We start from the raw sequence: 15,987 nt of genomic DNA on the forward strand, positions 1-15,987 counted from the left end.
TGGGCTCTTCTGTGATGCCTGGCTATTTTCAGGGAAGAGGAGATGGCTTGGTGGGCTTGACATGGGGAGCCCTGGGTGAAACAGGTTGGGAAGGACTGGACTGACAAGGCAGCGCAAGGCCAGGACGCAGCTTCTGTGGACGTGGGAGACATGGGAGGCTTGTGAGCAGGGACGGGCTGACTAGGAGAGGCTTGGAGGACTGACTGCAGACAGCCTGGGCCTCAGGGGTTCCAGGAGGGAGGTCATGAGGAACTGCCCCTCCCTACCACTGCCTGCTCCCCGGAAAGGATTCAGACTGTAGACCTTCTGTCCTCCCCTGTTCACAGCACCTGGCGAGGGCTGCGGATGCCACACATTATACCAGTTTACAAGGCCCTCAATTTTTCCCACTTCCTCTGTTGCCAGGGCTGAGTGTGACTGAGTGAAAGCCAGTGCTCCTTGGAGCAAACTGGAGTCACAGGCCGTCCTGGTGCTGGTGTGCCCAGAGGTGCCCTCACCTCAAATTCAAATTAGTCAAGTTAACATCTGGTATGGGAGAGGATCACCTCACACAAGATTGGTGGTAATCTCTTGGGAGTTTTCCCCTGATGTCTGCTTTGTGAACATTTGTTTCTACCCAACCTAGAACCCCAGTATTTATTACATTTGTCTACTTCAGGTAAAATCCACCAGATGTAGGGTTTCTCAATATGTATTCCTTTGTGTGGTTTAATGCCCACTCGTGCTCGCTTTTGTGTGTGACGCAAATCTGTGTGTCCATCCCTGCTTGTGGGGGAGGCTTTGTGACCAAGGACTCTGAGCCCATGGCTGTATTGGTCCCAGTTCAGCACAGCATCAGGCTGTCAAGCAGAAATGCTGACTTGGGCAGAATCCTTTTAGCTTGGCTGAGAAAAGGTGTTTGCTTGTTTATTATAGATACACTTAAAACTCATTGAAGACCACACAGAAAATATAAAAAGCAGAGATAAAAGAAATGCCCTTTTTTGAACCACCCAAAGTCATTGTGGGTGGGTTGTTCAATTCTCTTCCATCCTTACTCTGTGAATGTCTTCCTTTTCACACAGCTGAGACCCTTCTACGTTCATGTCTTTGGATTTTGCTTTGTCACTAAACATTCTTTATATCACAAGAAACTTTTCAAAAGCAGATTTTAGTTGACTGCATACTTCACTGGTTAGCTTTACTACTGTTCAGTGGCCCAATCTTCCCTTATTGATTACTGCAGTTTTTCCTATTATAAACAATACCAAAAGGAACATCTTTATGCAATAAATTTTTCCCCGCATTTAGAATCGTTGTGGCTTTGGCAAGTAATTTGCTCAATAATGCCAAATAACAGATTTACAGAAGTAGAATTACTTGATCAAAGAATAAATTATTTACAGATCTTATACATATTTTAAACTGCTCCCCCCCCAAAAGTGGCATTTCTAGGATTTGTTTTTTTAAGGTACCACATTTTACGTTTTTTAAGAAAATCAGGTCTTGTTCTTTTGGTACCATTGATACTTCTAAGCCTGTCACATCCCTTCACCCCCATAGGGGTTAAATATTGAATTATACTTTCTTCCAGTGTGGTGGATTTTATTTCATTTGTATTATTATATATTGTTTCACTTGCGTTCAGTCTGGGTGGGATTTCTCGTGTAAGGTATGGAGGTGGGCTGGGATCAATGCCTTATCTCTTACCTGGGGCACGGAGGTCAGGCAGAAACAGACATCCTGAGCCACATTTCCTCCTCTGAGCCCATTGTTCAGCCTTTGCATGTCCTCCCTGGTGACACAGAGGCCTTCCTATAAGGGTTGTGAGGAAGGACGAGATGCAGCCATGCTCCATGGAACCCCCCAGCAGAGCTCTGCCATGGAGGGGGCAGCCCACACACCCTTGTGGCAGAGGAGGCCTCCCCTGTGTGGTCAGCCTGTCTTCTCTGCTTCCCTCCACCCCGCCTCATCCTGGGGGGCCCAAGCTCCCTGAGGAGTCAGGCTGTCCCCTCACCCCCAATCCTGAGCAGCTACTCTGCCAGTGTGGGTTCTGGGGGGAAGTACCAGCTCTGGTCCCACAAGCAGATGAAAGGAGATTGGTGCACTGGTGCCAGAATGCCCCTCACGAGCAGCTCGGGTTGGTGCTGGCCCTACCCTCGCCCCAGCTGGCCCTTTGGAGTCCTGCTTCTGGACTCTCACTGCACTCAATGGGATTTAGAGGTTTTTCCTTCTTAACATCGATTTGACAATGTTTTCCAAAGTTCTACAATCTGCTGAACTCCAGGGCAGGCAGTTCTGGGGGTGCAGAAACAAAGAGCAGGGAGCTCAAGGCTCTAGGCTGGAGGGGGCAGAGGTGAGGATACAAAGGTGGGTGTGGACTAAGGAGCAAGCATAGATATCTCACTGGGAGACCCTAACTGAGCTGGGATGAAGTCTGGGAGGGCTTTCTGGAGGAGGTGTGGCTGGGCTGAGAAGGAAGCAACATAGGGAAAGAGGAAGAGAAAGCATTCCATGTCAAGGGTTCAGAATACAGGGAGACAGAGGAGGGAATAGACATGGTCTTCCCAGGAAAGGCAAATAACTGGGTCAGATGAGATGCAAGAGTACCCTTGACTTTGCAGACCTTTCAAACAATCACAGCCACCAGGACCACTAAGTTGGACCACTGGGAGAGGAGGAGGAGGCGTGAGGCATTTGTTGAAGCAGAGAGCGGCTTTGCGGTACATCTCAGAGGAACACAAGGACTGTTCATGGGTGGAGGCGTGGAGTTGGGGTCCTCCCGCAGAGCAGTGAACTGAGGGGGGCATGAAGCAGGACTCGGGTCCAGTCTTGCCATCCTTCCACTCTCCCAACAGCTTTATTAGGGACTGGGATTCTAGAGCTTTCTGCTCTCACTGGGAAGGGTGTCTGGCCTCTCACAGACCCTCAGAAGGTTCTCTGATGCCTGGTCCAAGGAGGGGAGCAGGCAGGGAGAATGTCCATCTCTATCAGACAGCCAAGTTTGGAGGACAAACCTCTGCTTGCTGCCTGTGTGACTTTGGACAACCTTGAACATTCCAAGCACTGTGTGTGTGTCTGGTGAGCTCTGTGTCTTGCTGGTGCATGCTAAGCTTGTCACATAATTCCTGAAATCACTTGTGGTGATGCCAGGTCTCTTTTGCCTCCAGGACAGCAGGCAGTCGCGTGGTATTCCCGAAAACTGCCCCCACAGCCTTATCTTGGCAGCCTTCTCTGCCAAAGTGCCAGGTGTTTGGGGATCCACCAGAGCTGGGTGCCACTGTGTTCCAGACCCTTACCACCTGTCTCCAGGGCTGGTCAGAGCCTCTGCAACCAGCAGAGGCATCCAGCAGTGGGCTGGCAGGCCAGTGGCTCTTGTGTGCCTAGCTAGGGTTTTATGGTGGGGCCAGGCGGATCTGTGTCTGACAAGGCATACGGGTGGCTGCAGGCATCTGTTGGAACTCCTGGTTGGGCCTGCATGGAGAGCAGAGGGCCTGGGGCCATGCCAGCAGGCCCAGCCCAGTGTGTCCCAGCCACACAATAAGGGCACCAGGCTCTCCCAAACCTCCCTGGCTATGGCTTTCCTCTCCTAAGATACTTGTTTCCATTTGTTCATGAAAGGGCTAGACTGAGCCAGGACCAGGAGTGGAGAAGGCGGGGTGGGCAGGCCTGGAGCTGGGAACTTGCTCCGTCTTCTTGTGCAGGCAGAGGGCAGGCTTCTGGGGGCCTGGGGCCAATGGGGAGCTTCAGGGTTGCAAACATCTTAGAGCAGGAGGGTGTCTGGCCATTCAACCAGATTTTTCCAAACCCCCCGGCCAGGGCCAATTCTGGGCCCTGGGAACTTGGGACAAACAGAAGGTCCCATCCCATGACCTTGTATTCCAGTGGAGATAAGCAAAGTACAAGATCTTTTCCAGCAGGGTGGGCTCTAGGAAATGCTGGAATCAGGGCCATCTGTTGGAGCATCACAGTGGCTGGGTGGTCTGGGGCCCTCTGGGGAGGAAAGACCTGCAGAGACTGGGTGAAACATAGAACTTATATTAAACATATCAGAATGGCTCTTAGGGGGGGATGGGGTAGGGAAAAGAGACTGTGGATTGTGGATGCAGGGAAAACAGACTGACACAAAGAGGGGCATGCATGGGCCTGTGGTGGACTCTCGACTGGTGAGTTTGATATACTCAACTTTGTCTTTCTAAAATCAGAACCAAACATGAAATTAACACCCAGACTGAGGCACCAAAGTCGATCAGAAACTGGGTACAAGGTGTATTGGGGGGGTGAGGATTGGAGCTGGTCAGTGGAGGGCCTTCCAAGTGGTGTGATCGCATAGAGACCTGGCTCTTACCCCGGGGGACCCAGAAAGTCCATTTGCTTTCTCGTGGGCAGATGAGGAGGGTCTCATCCCCTCTCTGGGGATGGGCACAGGTGGTCGTCAAGGCTGAGCATGTGAAGGGGGGAAGGGCTGAGGATGGAAAGCTTCACCTCTAGAAGTCTCCTCCCTTTCAGTCAGGGGCCTCCCCCAAGTCTGTGGCCGTGGCTGCTGTCCCTGAATTCAGAGCTGCTTCCCCTCTGTTTCCCCAGAGAGGACACTGTGTGTTCTGAGGGAGGGCCTCTGGCTGTGCTGGGTGGGGCAAGGATGGGACAAAATAACCTTCCGGGTTTTCACAGTACGGAGTTTTCACAGTACTCCTGTCCTCAAGCCTCACTCCTCATCCCCATCTTCACTCTTCCAGGACCTCCAGTTCCAGAGCTTTCCCCATGTTTTGTTGTGGGATAAATCAGATTTCTTATTTTTCCACTTTTCTAACTTCCCCAGCTATATTGACATCTCTAACCTATCATCATCCCTTTTTCTTTTTTCTGTTATAGGTGGATGGCTTTCATTCCTTTTGGGCATTTTTTTTTTTTTTTTTGGAATTTTGGGGAGTAAGTGGACACAAGGCCACATCTACCCACCATGTTCGATTGAAGTGGACAGCCCATCATTTTCTCCCTAACGTGGGGGTGATGAGCTCCTGGAGGCAGCTGGCTGTGGGGAGGCAGGATGGGATTGAAGGCCAACGTTCCCGGGTTTGGGTCTGGCCCTCCCACACGCAGCCTAGGTAGTTTGACCAAGTCCTCTACCCTTTCTGAGCCTGAGTTCTCCCAGTCGTAAAAAGGAAATTGTAACACTGCCCCTTCCCAAGCCAGGGGGCAGATGGTAGATACTCACGTGATGCTCCTTCCCTTCCATTAAGGACACATAACCCAGCTTCTCAGCACCATCCCAGAGAGGTCCGTGACATGACCCAGTCATGGCACTGTGACCCACCGCAGGGCATCATCTGCTGGGGTTGCATCTAGGGGTTTCTCTCCCAGCAGTTCCACCCCCTTACTCAGGGGCAGATGCAGATTCCAGACCCACCATCGGAACTCTCTTGCCTTCAGATTTCAAGCAGAAGGTGGGCTTGTTTCCACACAGGAACTCATGGGTCTGAGCATTATGGAGAAGGATGGAGGAAGAAGGAATGTCTTTCCTTTATGTGTCCTTACATGGAGGGAAGGAAGGTGTAAGTGGCCCACTGGCTGGTAACCAATGATAGACCTTCCAGGGTGAAAACTGGAACTCTTAGAGCTCTGAAGAGCCTTTGATTCTGGAAAGACTTCACCATCCAGAAGTGATACATGAAATTCTAGGTATCTGTTCCTTGGGTTCCTGTGGGACTACATGCAAGTGAACAGTGACCCTTCAGTCCCCAGGATGCCAGGGGTAGGATACGTCTTAGACTCTGCCCTACTTCTCTAAGGCATTTGAGCCAGCCACTACCCTCTTCCCAAGCCTCAGTTTCCCCACCTGTAAGAGAAGCAAGTTCATAGCATAAAGATGCCCCAAGTAGGCAGCTCTAATGATCTCTGGCCCAAAGGGCCCCACACTCGCTCAGATCTCCAGCTGTCCTAGTTGGAAATGAGTCTTTGCGTTAATCAGTAGGACATTTTGTAGTTAATGGCTTTGCTGATGGTTCTTAATCCCTTAAGAGACAGATCCTCTTTTGGGGACTATAATAATATTTTTTTACAAGTCTGCAGGGTCCGGAAGCACACCCAACTGAAGGACAAAACATCCTCTCTTGGTGGGGATAACAGGAAAATAACAGTGGTGATGAAGAAACCAAAGAAGTGTGCCAAGTCCTGCCACACATGAGTCATCTTGTCACTCCTCTTGAACAATGGTTAGGGTCTATGGGGATGGTAAATGGGACAATGTGGCAATAGTGTCTCTCTGATCCATGAGAAGAGTGAGGAAGTTTTTCATTCTGTGGCCACCAACATGAGGACAGAGAGGTGAGATCAGGTGGATTAAGAACACACATCAGTTCACTGTCTGGGTCTGTCCAGCAGGGGCTGTATCCAGAGGCACACAGGAGGGCAGCCAATGGAGGCTGAGCATCACCCTTGGAAAATGGTCAGGTTTCTCTGGGGCCTTATTGGGACTCCTGTCAGGAGGACAAGCTGAAGCTCTTACCAATGGCCATATTGTGGAACTAGCACCTTTGTCCTCAGGAAACTTTCTATGGATTATGAGTCTTCAGGTTCCATCAAACTCCATCAACATGCAAAATTCCTGCACTGAAAAGCTTCTCTATTACCAGCTCCCCCCCCCCCAACCATGGGGCCATTTACAGAGGCGTGGAAAGGCTGTTGACTTGCTTTAAGCCTAAAGCTACTTGCAAAACAACAAAAAACTATCAGACATATCCACTCATTGGAGGCAGTTTGGAAAATACCAATAAGAAAAAAATATAGTCATCATTCCTATCACACATTGATGACATTTTGACAGCACTCCATCCTTGACTTTTCCTGTTTGTGTTTTTGTCTCTTTATACAGTTATGATTACGCAATTGTGAACTTTCATATCATGATGTTGTATTTTTTTACAAATGTTCCCTAAATATTACAGGCAATGGCTGGGGACATGTAGTAGTTTACCCAATCCTGGTTGTTGGTTAACTAATCCATTTCAAGCTTTGGCTGCTATAAATAATAATGCAGTGGCCATCTTTGGGTATTTTAATTTCTTTTTAATTTTTTTTATAAACATATATTATTAGCCAAGGGGTACAGGTCTGTGAATTGCCAGGTTTACACACTTCACAGCACTCACCATAGCACATACCCTCCCCAATGTCCATAACCCCACCACCCTTTCCTGACCCCCCTCCCCCCAGCAACCCTCAGTTTGTTTTGTGAGATTAAGAGTCTTTTATGGTTTGTCTCCTTCCCAATCCCATCTTGTTTCATTTATTCTTTTCCTACTCCCCAAGCCCTACACATTGCATCTCCACTTCCTCATATCAGGGAGATCATATGATAGTCATCTTTCTCTAGTTGACTATTTCACTAAGCATAATACCCTCTAGTTCCATCCACATCGTCCCAAATGGCAAGATTTCATTTCTTTTGATGGCTGCATAGTATTCCATTGTGTATATCTATACCACATCTTCTTTATCCATTCATCCATTGATGGACATCTAGGTTCTTTCCATAGTTTGGCTATTGTGGACATTGCTGCTATAAATATTCAGGTGCATGTGCCCCTTCAGATCACTATGTTTGTATCTTTAGGGTAAATATCCAGTAGTGCAATTGCTGGGTTGTAAGGCAGCTCTATTTTCAACTTTTTGAGGAAACTCCATGCTGTTTTCCAGAGTGGTTGCACCAGCTTGCATTCCCACCAACGTGGAGGAGGGTTCCCCTTTCTCCGCATCCTCTCCAGCATCTGTCATTTCCTGACTTGTTAATTCTAGCCATTCTGACGGGTGTGAGGTGGTATCTCATTGTGGTTTTCATTTTTATTTCTTTGATGCCGAGTGATGTGGAGCATTTTTTCATGTGTTTGTAGGCCATCTACATGTCTTCTTTGAAGAAATGTCTATTCGTGTCCTCTGCCCATTTCTTGATTGGATTATTTGTTCTTTGGGTGTTGAGTTTGCTAAGCTCTTTATAGATTTTGGATACTAGCCCTTTATCTGATATGTCATTTGCAAATATCTTCTCCCATTCTGTCAGTTGTCTTTTGGTTTTGTTAACTGTTTCCTTTGCTGTGCAAAAGCTTTTGGTTTTGATGAAATCCCAATAGTTCATTTTTGCCCTTGCTTCCCTTGCCTTTGGCGATGTTCCTAGGAAGAAATTGTTGTGGCTGAGGTCGAAGAGGTTGCTGCCTGTGTTCTCCTCAAGGATTTTGATGGATTCCTTTCTCACATTGAGGTCTTTCATCCAGTTTGAGTCTATTTTCATGTGTGGGGTAAGGAAATCGTCCAATTTCATTTTTCTGCATGTGGCTGTCCAACAAATTGGACCATTTGTTGAAGAAGCTTTTTTCCATTGGACATTCTTTCCTGCTTTGTCGAAGATTAGTTGACCATAGAGTTGAGGGTCTATTTCTGGGCTCTCTATTCTGTTCCATTGATCTATGTGTCTGTTTTTGTGCCAGTACCATACTATCTTGATGATGACAGCTTTGTAATAGAGCTTGAAGTCTGGAATTGGGATCCCACCAACTTTGGCTTTCTTTTTCAATATTCCGTTGGCTATTCGAGGCCTTCTCTGGTTCCATATAAATTGTAGGATTATTTGTTCCATTTCTTTGAAAAAAATGGATGGCATTTTGATAGGGATTGCATTAAACATGTAGATTGCAGGTAGCATAGACATTTTCACAATATTTGTTCTTCCAATCCAGGAGCATGGAACATTTTTCATTTCTTTGTGTCTTCCTCAATTTCTTTCATGAGTACTTTATAATTTTCTGTGTATAGATTCTTTCCCTCTTTGGTTAGGTTTATTCCTAGGTATCTTATGCTTTTGGGTGCAATTGTAAATGGGATTGACTCCTTAATTTCTCTTTCTTCTGTCTTGCTGTTGGTGTAAAGAAATGCAACTCATTTCTGTGCATTGATTTTATATCCTGACACTTTCCTGAATTCCTGTACAAGTTCTAGCAGATTTGGAGTGGAGTCTTTTGGGTTTTCCACATATAGTATCATATCATCTGCGAAGAGTGATAGTTTGACTTCTTCTTTGCCGATTTGGATGCCTTTAATTTCTTTTTGTTGTCTGATTGCTGAGGCTAGGACTTCTAGTACTATGTTGAATAGCAGTGGTGATAATGGACATCCCTGCCATGTTCCTGACCTTAGCGGGAAAGCTCTCAGTTTTTCTCCTTTGAGAATGATATTTGCGGTGGGTTTTTCATAGATGGCTTTGATAATATTGAGGTATGTGTCCTCTATCCCTACACTTTGAAGAGTTTTGATCAGGAATGGATGCTGTACTTTGGCAGATGGTTTTTCAGCATCTATTGAGAGTATCATATGGTTCTTGTTCTTTCCTTTATTAATGTATTGTATCACATTGATTGATTTGCAGATGTTGAACCAACCTTGCAGCCCTGGAATAAATCCCACTTGGTCATGGTGAATAATCCTTTTAATGTACTGTTGGATCCTATTGGCTAGTGTTTTGGTGAGAATTTTCGCATCTATGTTCATTAAGGATATTGGCCTATAATTCTCTTTTTTGATGAGATCCTTGTCTGGTTTTCAGATCAAGGTGATGCTGGCCTCATAAAATGAGTTTGGAAGTTTTCCTTCCATTTATATTTTTTGGAACAGTTTCAGGAGAATAGGAATTAATTCTTCTTTAAATGTTTGGTAGAATTTCCCTGGGAAGCCGTCTGGCCCTGGGCTTTTGTTTCTTTGGAGATTTTTGATGACTGTTTCAATCTCCTTACTGGTTATGGGTCTGTTCAGGTTTTCTATTTCTTCCTGGTTCAGTTGTGGTAGTTTATATGTCTCTAGGAATGCATCCATTTCTTCCAGATTGTCAAATTTTTGGCATAGAGTTGCTCATAGTATGTTCTTATAATTGTTTGTATTTCTTTGGTGTTTGGGTATTTTAATTTTTAACAATTAAATCAATTTTAATTCTTTAGGGTCAGTCCCAGAGTGGAGCTGGTACATTAAAGGACGTGAACACTTCTGGGTTCTTCATCTCCTGTGGGAAAAGCTAACCTTAGGATTCCACCTACCATGTGCACGGACGGATAGGGAGAGTACTCTGCTCACAAAACTCTTGTCCCTTTGTCCTAGACCAGCCAAATTGCCCCTCCACCTCTTCCCATTCTCTACATTCTCCTCTGTTATCCATAACTGTGGGTAGCCATGGTCTTCGGAGGGCTTGAAGTGCATTCTGGGATGGGGGTGCTTGGCCTGTGTCGGACAATTCTACCAGAAGCCATTGCTCCTGAGCGTGCTGGTACCTGCCCGTGGAGAGGCCTGTGGTGCTAACACACGTGAGCAGGCCTTGCCTCGCAGCATGGCCCCACAGAACCAGAGTGCCTTCCTGTCTCCTCAAAGTTCATGCCAGGGGTCCCAGGTTCAAAGAGCTATGTCTGACTCATTTTTTCCTATTTGCCAGAAGCAAGTGCCTTTTGAAAACACTGAAATCACCTCCCACCTTGCCCAAACAGAAGCCCATCCCTGGGGCTTGCCTGGTCCAGGGTCCAGCAGGGCTGGCAAAAACAACATCCAGGCCAGGCCAGGCACTCATTGTGGCTCTGCCCCCACCTATCAGAGAGACTCTCCCCACTCCACACCAGATGCCGCATTTGCCACTCTTGGTTTTAATTTTCCCTTGTGTTTAGACACTGGAAGGAGGGCTGGTCTGGGAGTTTCTATGAGTCTGATAGAGGGACCAGGAGACTCAGGTCACTTGGGCCTGGAGAAGGAACAGGAAAAGTGAACTTTACAAAAGGGACATGTAGTTTTCAGGAGAGAAGAAATTTCCAAGTCAACTTCCTAACTTCACAAATATGCAGGGGGAGCTGACGGTGGGCTCCAATGCTTAGGATACTGAGAAACAGGTAGCAGGTAGGTCCTCTGGGCTCCATGGAGACACCCCAAAGGCTGTCAGGAGTTGTGTCTGCACTTACAAGCCGAGTTCCTCACTGGAGGTCGGTCCTCATTGAACAAAGGCCTTCCCTCTGGAGCACACGTAGCCACCATCAGATGTCTCCAGTGACACAGGGCCTCCAGTCTCCTAAAACAGCTTGCTGCCCTGGGCGAACACCCTGCTCCTTTCATGTACTTTAAATCTTTTCAGGAATAAGTTGGGGGGGCATAAGTAAATAAATACATTCTTTCTTATTGGAGCAAATTATCTGTCCCACCTCCTGGCCACTCTCCCACCCAAAGGAGCCAGCCGAGTGAGGCTAGAACTTTCTTCACACACTGTGACTCCAACATTTATCAACTATTTTCAATGAAACATTCCATTCCTTCAACGGTTTCCACAAGTCTTGGTTCTTAGCTGTTTATCTTTCTTGGGTCAAGTTCCACTCTTCAATTTCCCTCTGAGAATGTGGTGTGGACAGCTAAACAGTCATTCAGATGAGGCCACTGGAGCTGTTGGCACCCATGTTCTGGACACCCCAGGTCTCCAGACTCCATCTGCCACATCAAGGAGTATGGGCAGCCACAGCCCAGCCCAGCCTGGTCTTAGACCCAGCTTAGAGTCACAGCCAGGACAAAACATGATGGGATATTTGGGGTATCTCAACTGTATTTCATTTCAATTATATTTTGCAGACTGACTGTATGAGGCTGTCTATCTCCAGACCCCAAGGAGTGCCATCACGTGTGGTTCCTGGAGCCACTGTGAGGCCCCTGTGACCAGGAGTTGAGAGCCCCATGTGAGCCTTCTGAGTTTCATGGCAGTGGGTGTGGGGGGCGGGTGGGCAGGAGATCGTCCTCCTTTATAACACACAGACACAACACTGATCTGTCACAATTCTCTACTTATCAAGGACAAATTCCATGTTTTAAAGAAACACAAGCAGATTAACTCAAATAAAAACTTCCCCTCAAAACTCAAACCTTTTCATGCAGAATAACTCTGAGGACTTTCTCTGTGTGGTTTAACCTGTGCTTGCTCCCTGTGTCTGCATGGAGCTCCATCTTTGTGAGGCCCCCAGCATTGCCGTGGTGCCAAGTAAGAGAGTGTAGACAGCCTGCTTTTCCCTTCCTGCGAGCGAGGGAGTTGGAAACAATCATGTACGGGGTTTCTCCTAGGTAACAACTCTTGCTAGGACTTCTATGTGCCTGACTCCTCCTGATCCTCACCATCACACAGTGAAATGCATCCTTATCTCCATTCCACACACGGGAAAACCAAGGGTCATGGAGGTGAAATCATTTGCCCTTGTTGACAAAGCTGGTAATGACAGTTTGGATTGGAGTACAGAGCTGTTGACTCAAAGACCCAGGCTTTGTCTGTGGCCTCAGCCTCTCCACCAGCACCATCCAATAGAAATAGAATGTGAGCTGCAAATATGAGCCAGATATGTAATGTTGTATTTTCCCATAGCCACATGAAAAAAAGGAAAACCAGGTAAGTAATTCCAGTAATATTTTTTAAAGCTCAGTGGATCCAAAATATCGGCACTTGGACATGGTAATCAATATAAAATGATGAATTTTGCCTTCTTTTTTGGAGTAAGTCTTGGAAACCCATTGTGTAGCTCCCATTTACTACACATCTCAGCTCGGACCAGCCACGTTGCAAGAACTCAGTAACCAGCCATGGCTAGTGGCCATCTTGCCAGCCAGCTTGGCTATTCAATATACACACACTGTTCCATTTTCTCTCTCAGCCATTCTGTAAGGAGAACTACATTTTTCTCTTAATGTTCTTGGGTACATTTACATTTTTTATAAGAAACAGGCAATGCGTTCCTAATAAAAGTGAAAGAAAATGGTGTCTTCCTCATCTCAGTCTGTTTGGGCCACCATAACAAAATCCCACCTGCTGGGTGGCCTAATAACAGACATTGTTTTCTCAGGGTTCTGGTGGGTGGAAGTCTGAGACAAAGGGTTAGCATGGTTGGATTCTGGGGAAGACCCTCCTCCTGGCTTGTCTTCACGTGGTAGGGGAAGAGAGAGCAAGCGCGAGCGAGAATTAGCTCTGGTGCCGCTTCCTATGGGGACCAATCCCACTATGAGGATCCATCCACATGACTTCATTTTGTCCTAACTATCTCCCAAAGTCCCCGTCTCCAAATACCGTCCTATTGGGGTTTAGGACTTCAACTAATGAGACCTGGAGTCGATAACATCACTGAATAAAAGGCAGGATGAGAAAATTGCTTAGTGCTCAGTGTGCTTAGAGACACCTCTGAGGCTACTTGGAAATGCCTTGTGTGTACTGTGAGGCCTGCATGATGCAGAAATGTCCCTGGCAAGAAATACTTGCATTCAAGCCCTGCTCTTCATGACTCTTTACATGTTTTTTCCTTCAGTCTTTATAGCAAGGGGCAGTAGCCTTGACCTAATGTTTACGATTCAGCCTGGAGGTGCTGAGGTTTGGTGATAAGTTGGCAATCAAATGGGTAAGTAGAGTCAGGACCAGGGTTTAACCCATGGCCTTCTGAGCATAGCGTTCTCTCCTCCAGTTGGCTCTGTGAAGACTTGCTGATGTCCTATTGTTCTTGCCCAGGGAAACTGGGGTTACTGGGGACCCCGTTCTGTGCACTTTTTTCTTTGTGTCCTTTTGGAGCAGTGGAGAGCTTTAACAGGTGTCAGATCAACATCCGTGCCAAGGATTTGGTGGCTTGGCCTGTAGGCTTCTTTGTGCCTGGGAGGACAAGAACGCTTTGCACATGACTGGGGAAGCTTCTGGAGTGGGATGCTGGGGAGCAGACATTTGAACAGGTTTCACCTTGCTATTGAAGCTGCTGGTCCCTTCCTGGATCCTTTAAAGCCTCACTCAAACCTTCCAGACTCTGGCTCATTTGGGGCTGCACAGTGATGGCATGGCAGATCTTGGCTTTCAGCAATCACAGGATGGGAACACGACAAGGGACAGAGGCAGATTTGCTCCTAAACAGAACCTGTGTCAGTAAGGCATGGATTTACCAGCAGATGACAGCAGACAGGAGCCCCTGGGGCTCGGGGTGGATGGTGCTGGCCGCCGAGGAGGCGAACACCAGGGTGGCCTCATTCAGGGGGACACTCATAGGACAGGAGCAGAGTAGGGTGGCTATCACCCCACCTGGAGATGCAACCTCAGACAAGGAGGGTCTCCTTCCCCCCTTCATGACCTCTTTACACTCAGAGGATAGCAAAAGGAAATATGAAAGAACAGTCATTTCTACATACATTACTTGTTATGGGTTGAATTTTGTCCTCCAAAAATTCATATGCTGAAGTTCTAACCTTTAGTACCAAAGACCGTGAACTTATCTGGAAATAGTCATTGCAGATGTAGTTAGTTAAGATGAGGTTATTGGAAAACCCAAAAGACTCCACTCCAAAACTGCTAGAACTTGTACAGGAATTCAGTAAAGTGTCAGGATATAAAATCAATGCACAGAAATCAGTTGCATTTCTGTACACCAACAACAAGACTGAAGAAAGAGAAATTAAGGAGTCAATCCCATTTACAATTGTACCCAAAACTATAAGGTACCTAGGAATAAACCTAACCAAAGAGACTAAGAATCTATACACAGAAAATTATAAAGTACTCATGAAAGAAATTGAGGAAGACACAAAAAAATGGAAAAATGTTCCATGCTCCTGGATTGGAAGAATAAATATTGTGAAAATGTCTATGCTACCTAAAGCAATCTACACATTTAATGCAATCCCTATCAAAATACCATCCATTTTTTTCAAAGAAATGGAACAAATAATCCTAAAATTTATATGGAACCAGAAAAGACCTCGAATAGCCAAAGGAATATTGAAGAACAAAGCCAAAGTTGGTGGCATCAAAATTCCGGACTTCAAGCTCTATTACAAAGCTGTCATCATCAAGACAGCATGGTACTGGCACAAAAACAGACACATAGATCAGTGGAACAGAATAGAGAGCCCAGAAATCGACCCTCAACTCTATGGTCAACTAATCTTCGACAAAGCAGGAAAGAATGTCCAATGGAAAAAAGACAGCCTCTTCAATAAATGGTGCTGGGAAAATTGGACAGCCACATGCAGAAAAATGAAATTGGACCACTTCCTTACACCACACACGAAAATAGACTCCAAATGGATGAAGGACCTCAATGTGAGAAAGGAATCCATCAAAATCCTTGAGGAGAATGCAGGCAGCAACCTCTTCGACCTCAGCCGTAGCAACATCTTCCTAGGAACAACGGCAAAGGCAAGGGAAGCAAGGGCAAAAATGAACTCTTGGGATTTCATCAAGATCAAAAGCTTTTGCACAGCAAAGGAAACAGTTCACAAAACCAAAAGACAACTGACAGAATGGGAGAAGATATTTGCAAACGACATATCAGATAAAGGGCTAGTATCCAAAATCTATAAGGAACTTAGCAAACTCAACACCCAAAGAACAAACAATCCAATCAAGAAATGGGCAGAGGACATGAACAGACATTTCTGCAAAGAAGACATCCAGATGGCCAACAGACACATGAAAAAGTGCTCCACGTCACTCGGCATCAGGGAAATACAAATCAAAACCACAATGAGATATCACCTCACACCAGTCAGAATGGCTAAAATTAACAAGTCAGGAAATGACAGATGCTGGAGAGGATGTGGAGAAAGGGGAACCCTCCTCCACTGTTGGTGGGAATGCAAGCTGGTGCAACCACTCTGGAAAACAGCATGGAGGTTCCTCAAAAGGTTGAAAATAGAACTACCCTATGACCCAGCAATTGCACTACTGGGTATTTACCCTAAAGATACAAACATAGTGATCCGAAGGGGCACGTGTACCCGAATGTTTATAGCAGCAATGTCTACAATAGCCAAACTATGGAAAGAACCTAGATGTCCATCAATAGATGAATGGATCAAGAAGATGTCGTATATATACACAATGGAATACTATGCAGCCATCAAAAGAAATGAAATCTTGCCATTTGCGACGATGTGGATGGAACTAGAGTGTATCATGCTTAGTGAAATAAGTCAATCGGAGAAAGACAACTATCA

Source organism: Meles meles, chromosome 13, assembly GCF_922984935.1.
Source record: "Meles meles chromosome 13, mMelMel3.1 paternal haplotype, whole genome shotgun sequence".
In the NCBI taxonomy this organism is placed as follows: Eukaryota; Metazoa; Chordata; class Mammalia; order Carnivora; family Mustelidae; genus Meles; species Meles meles.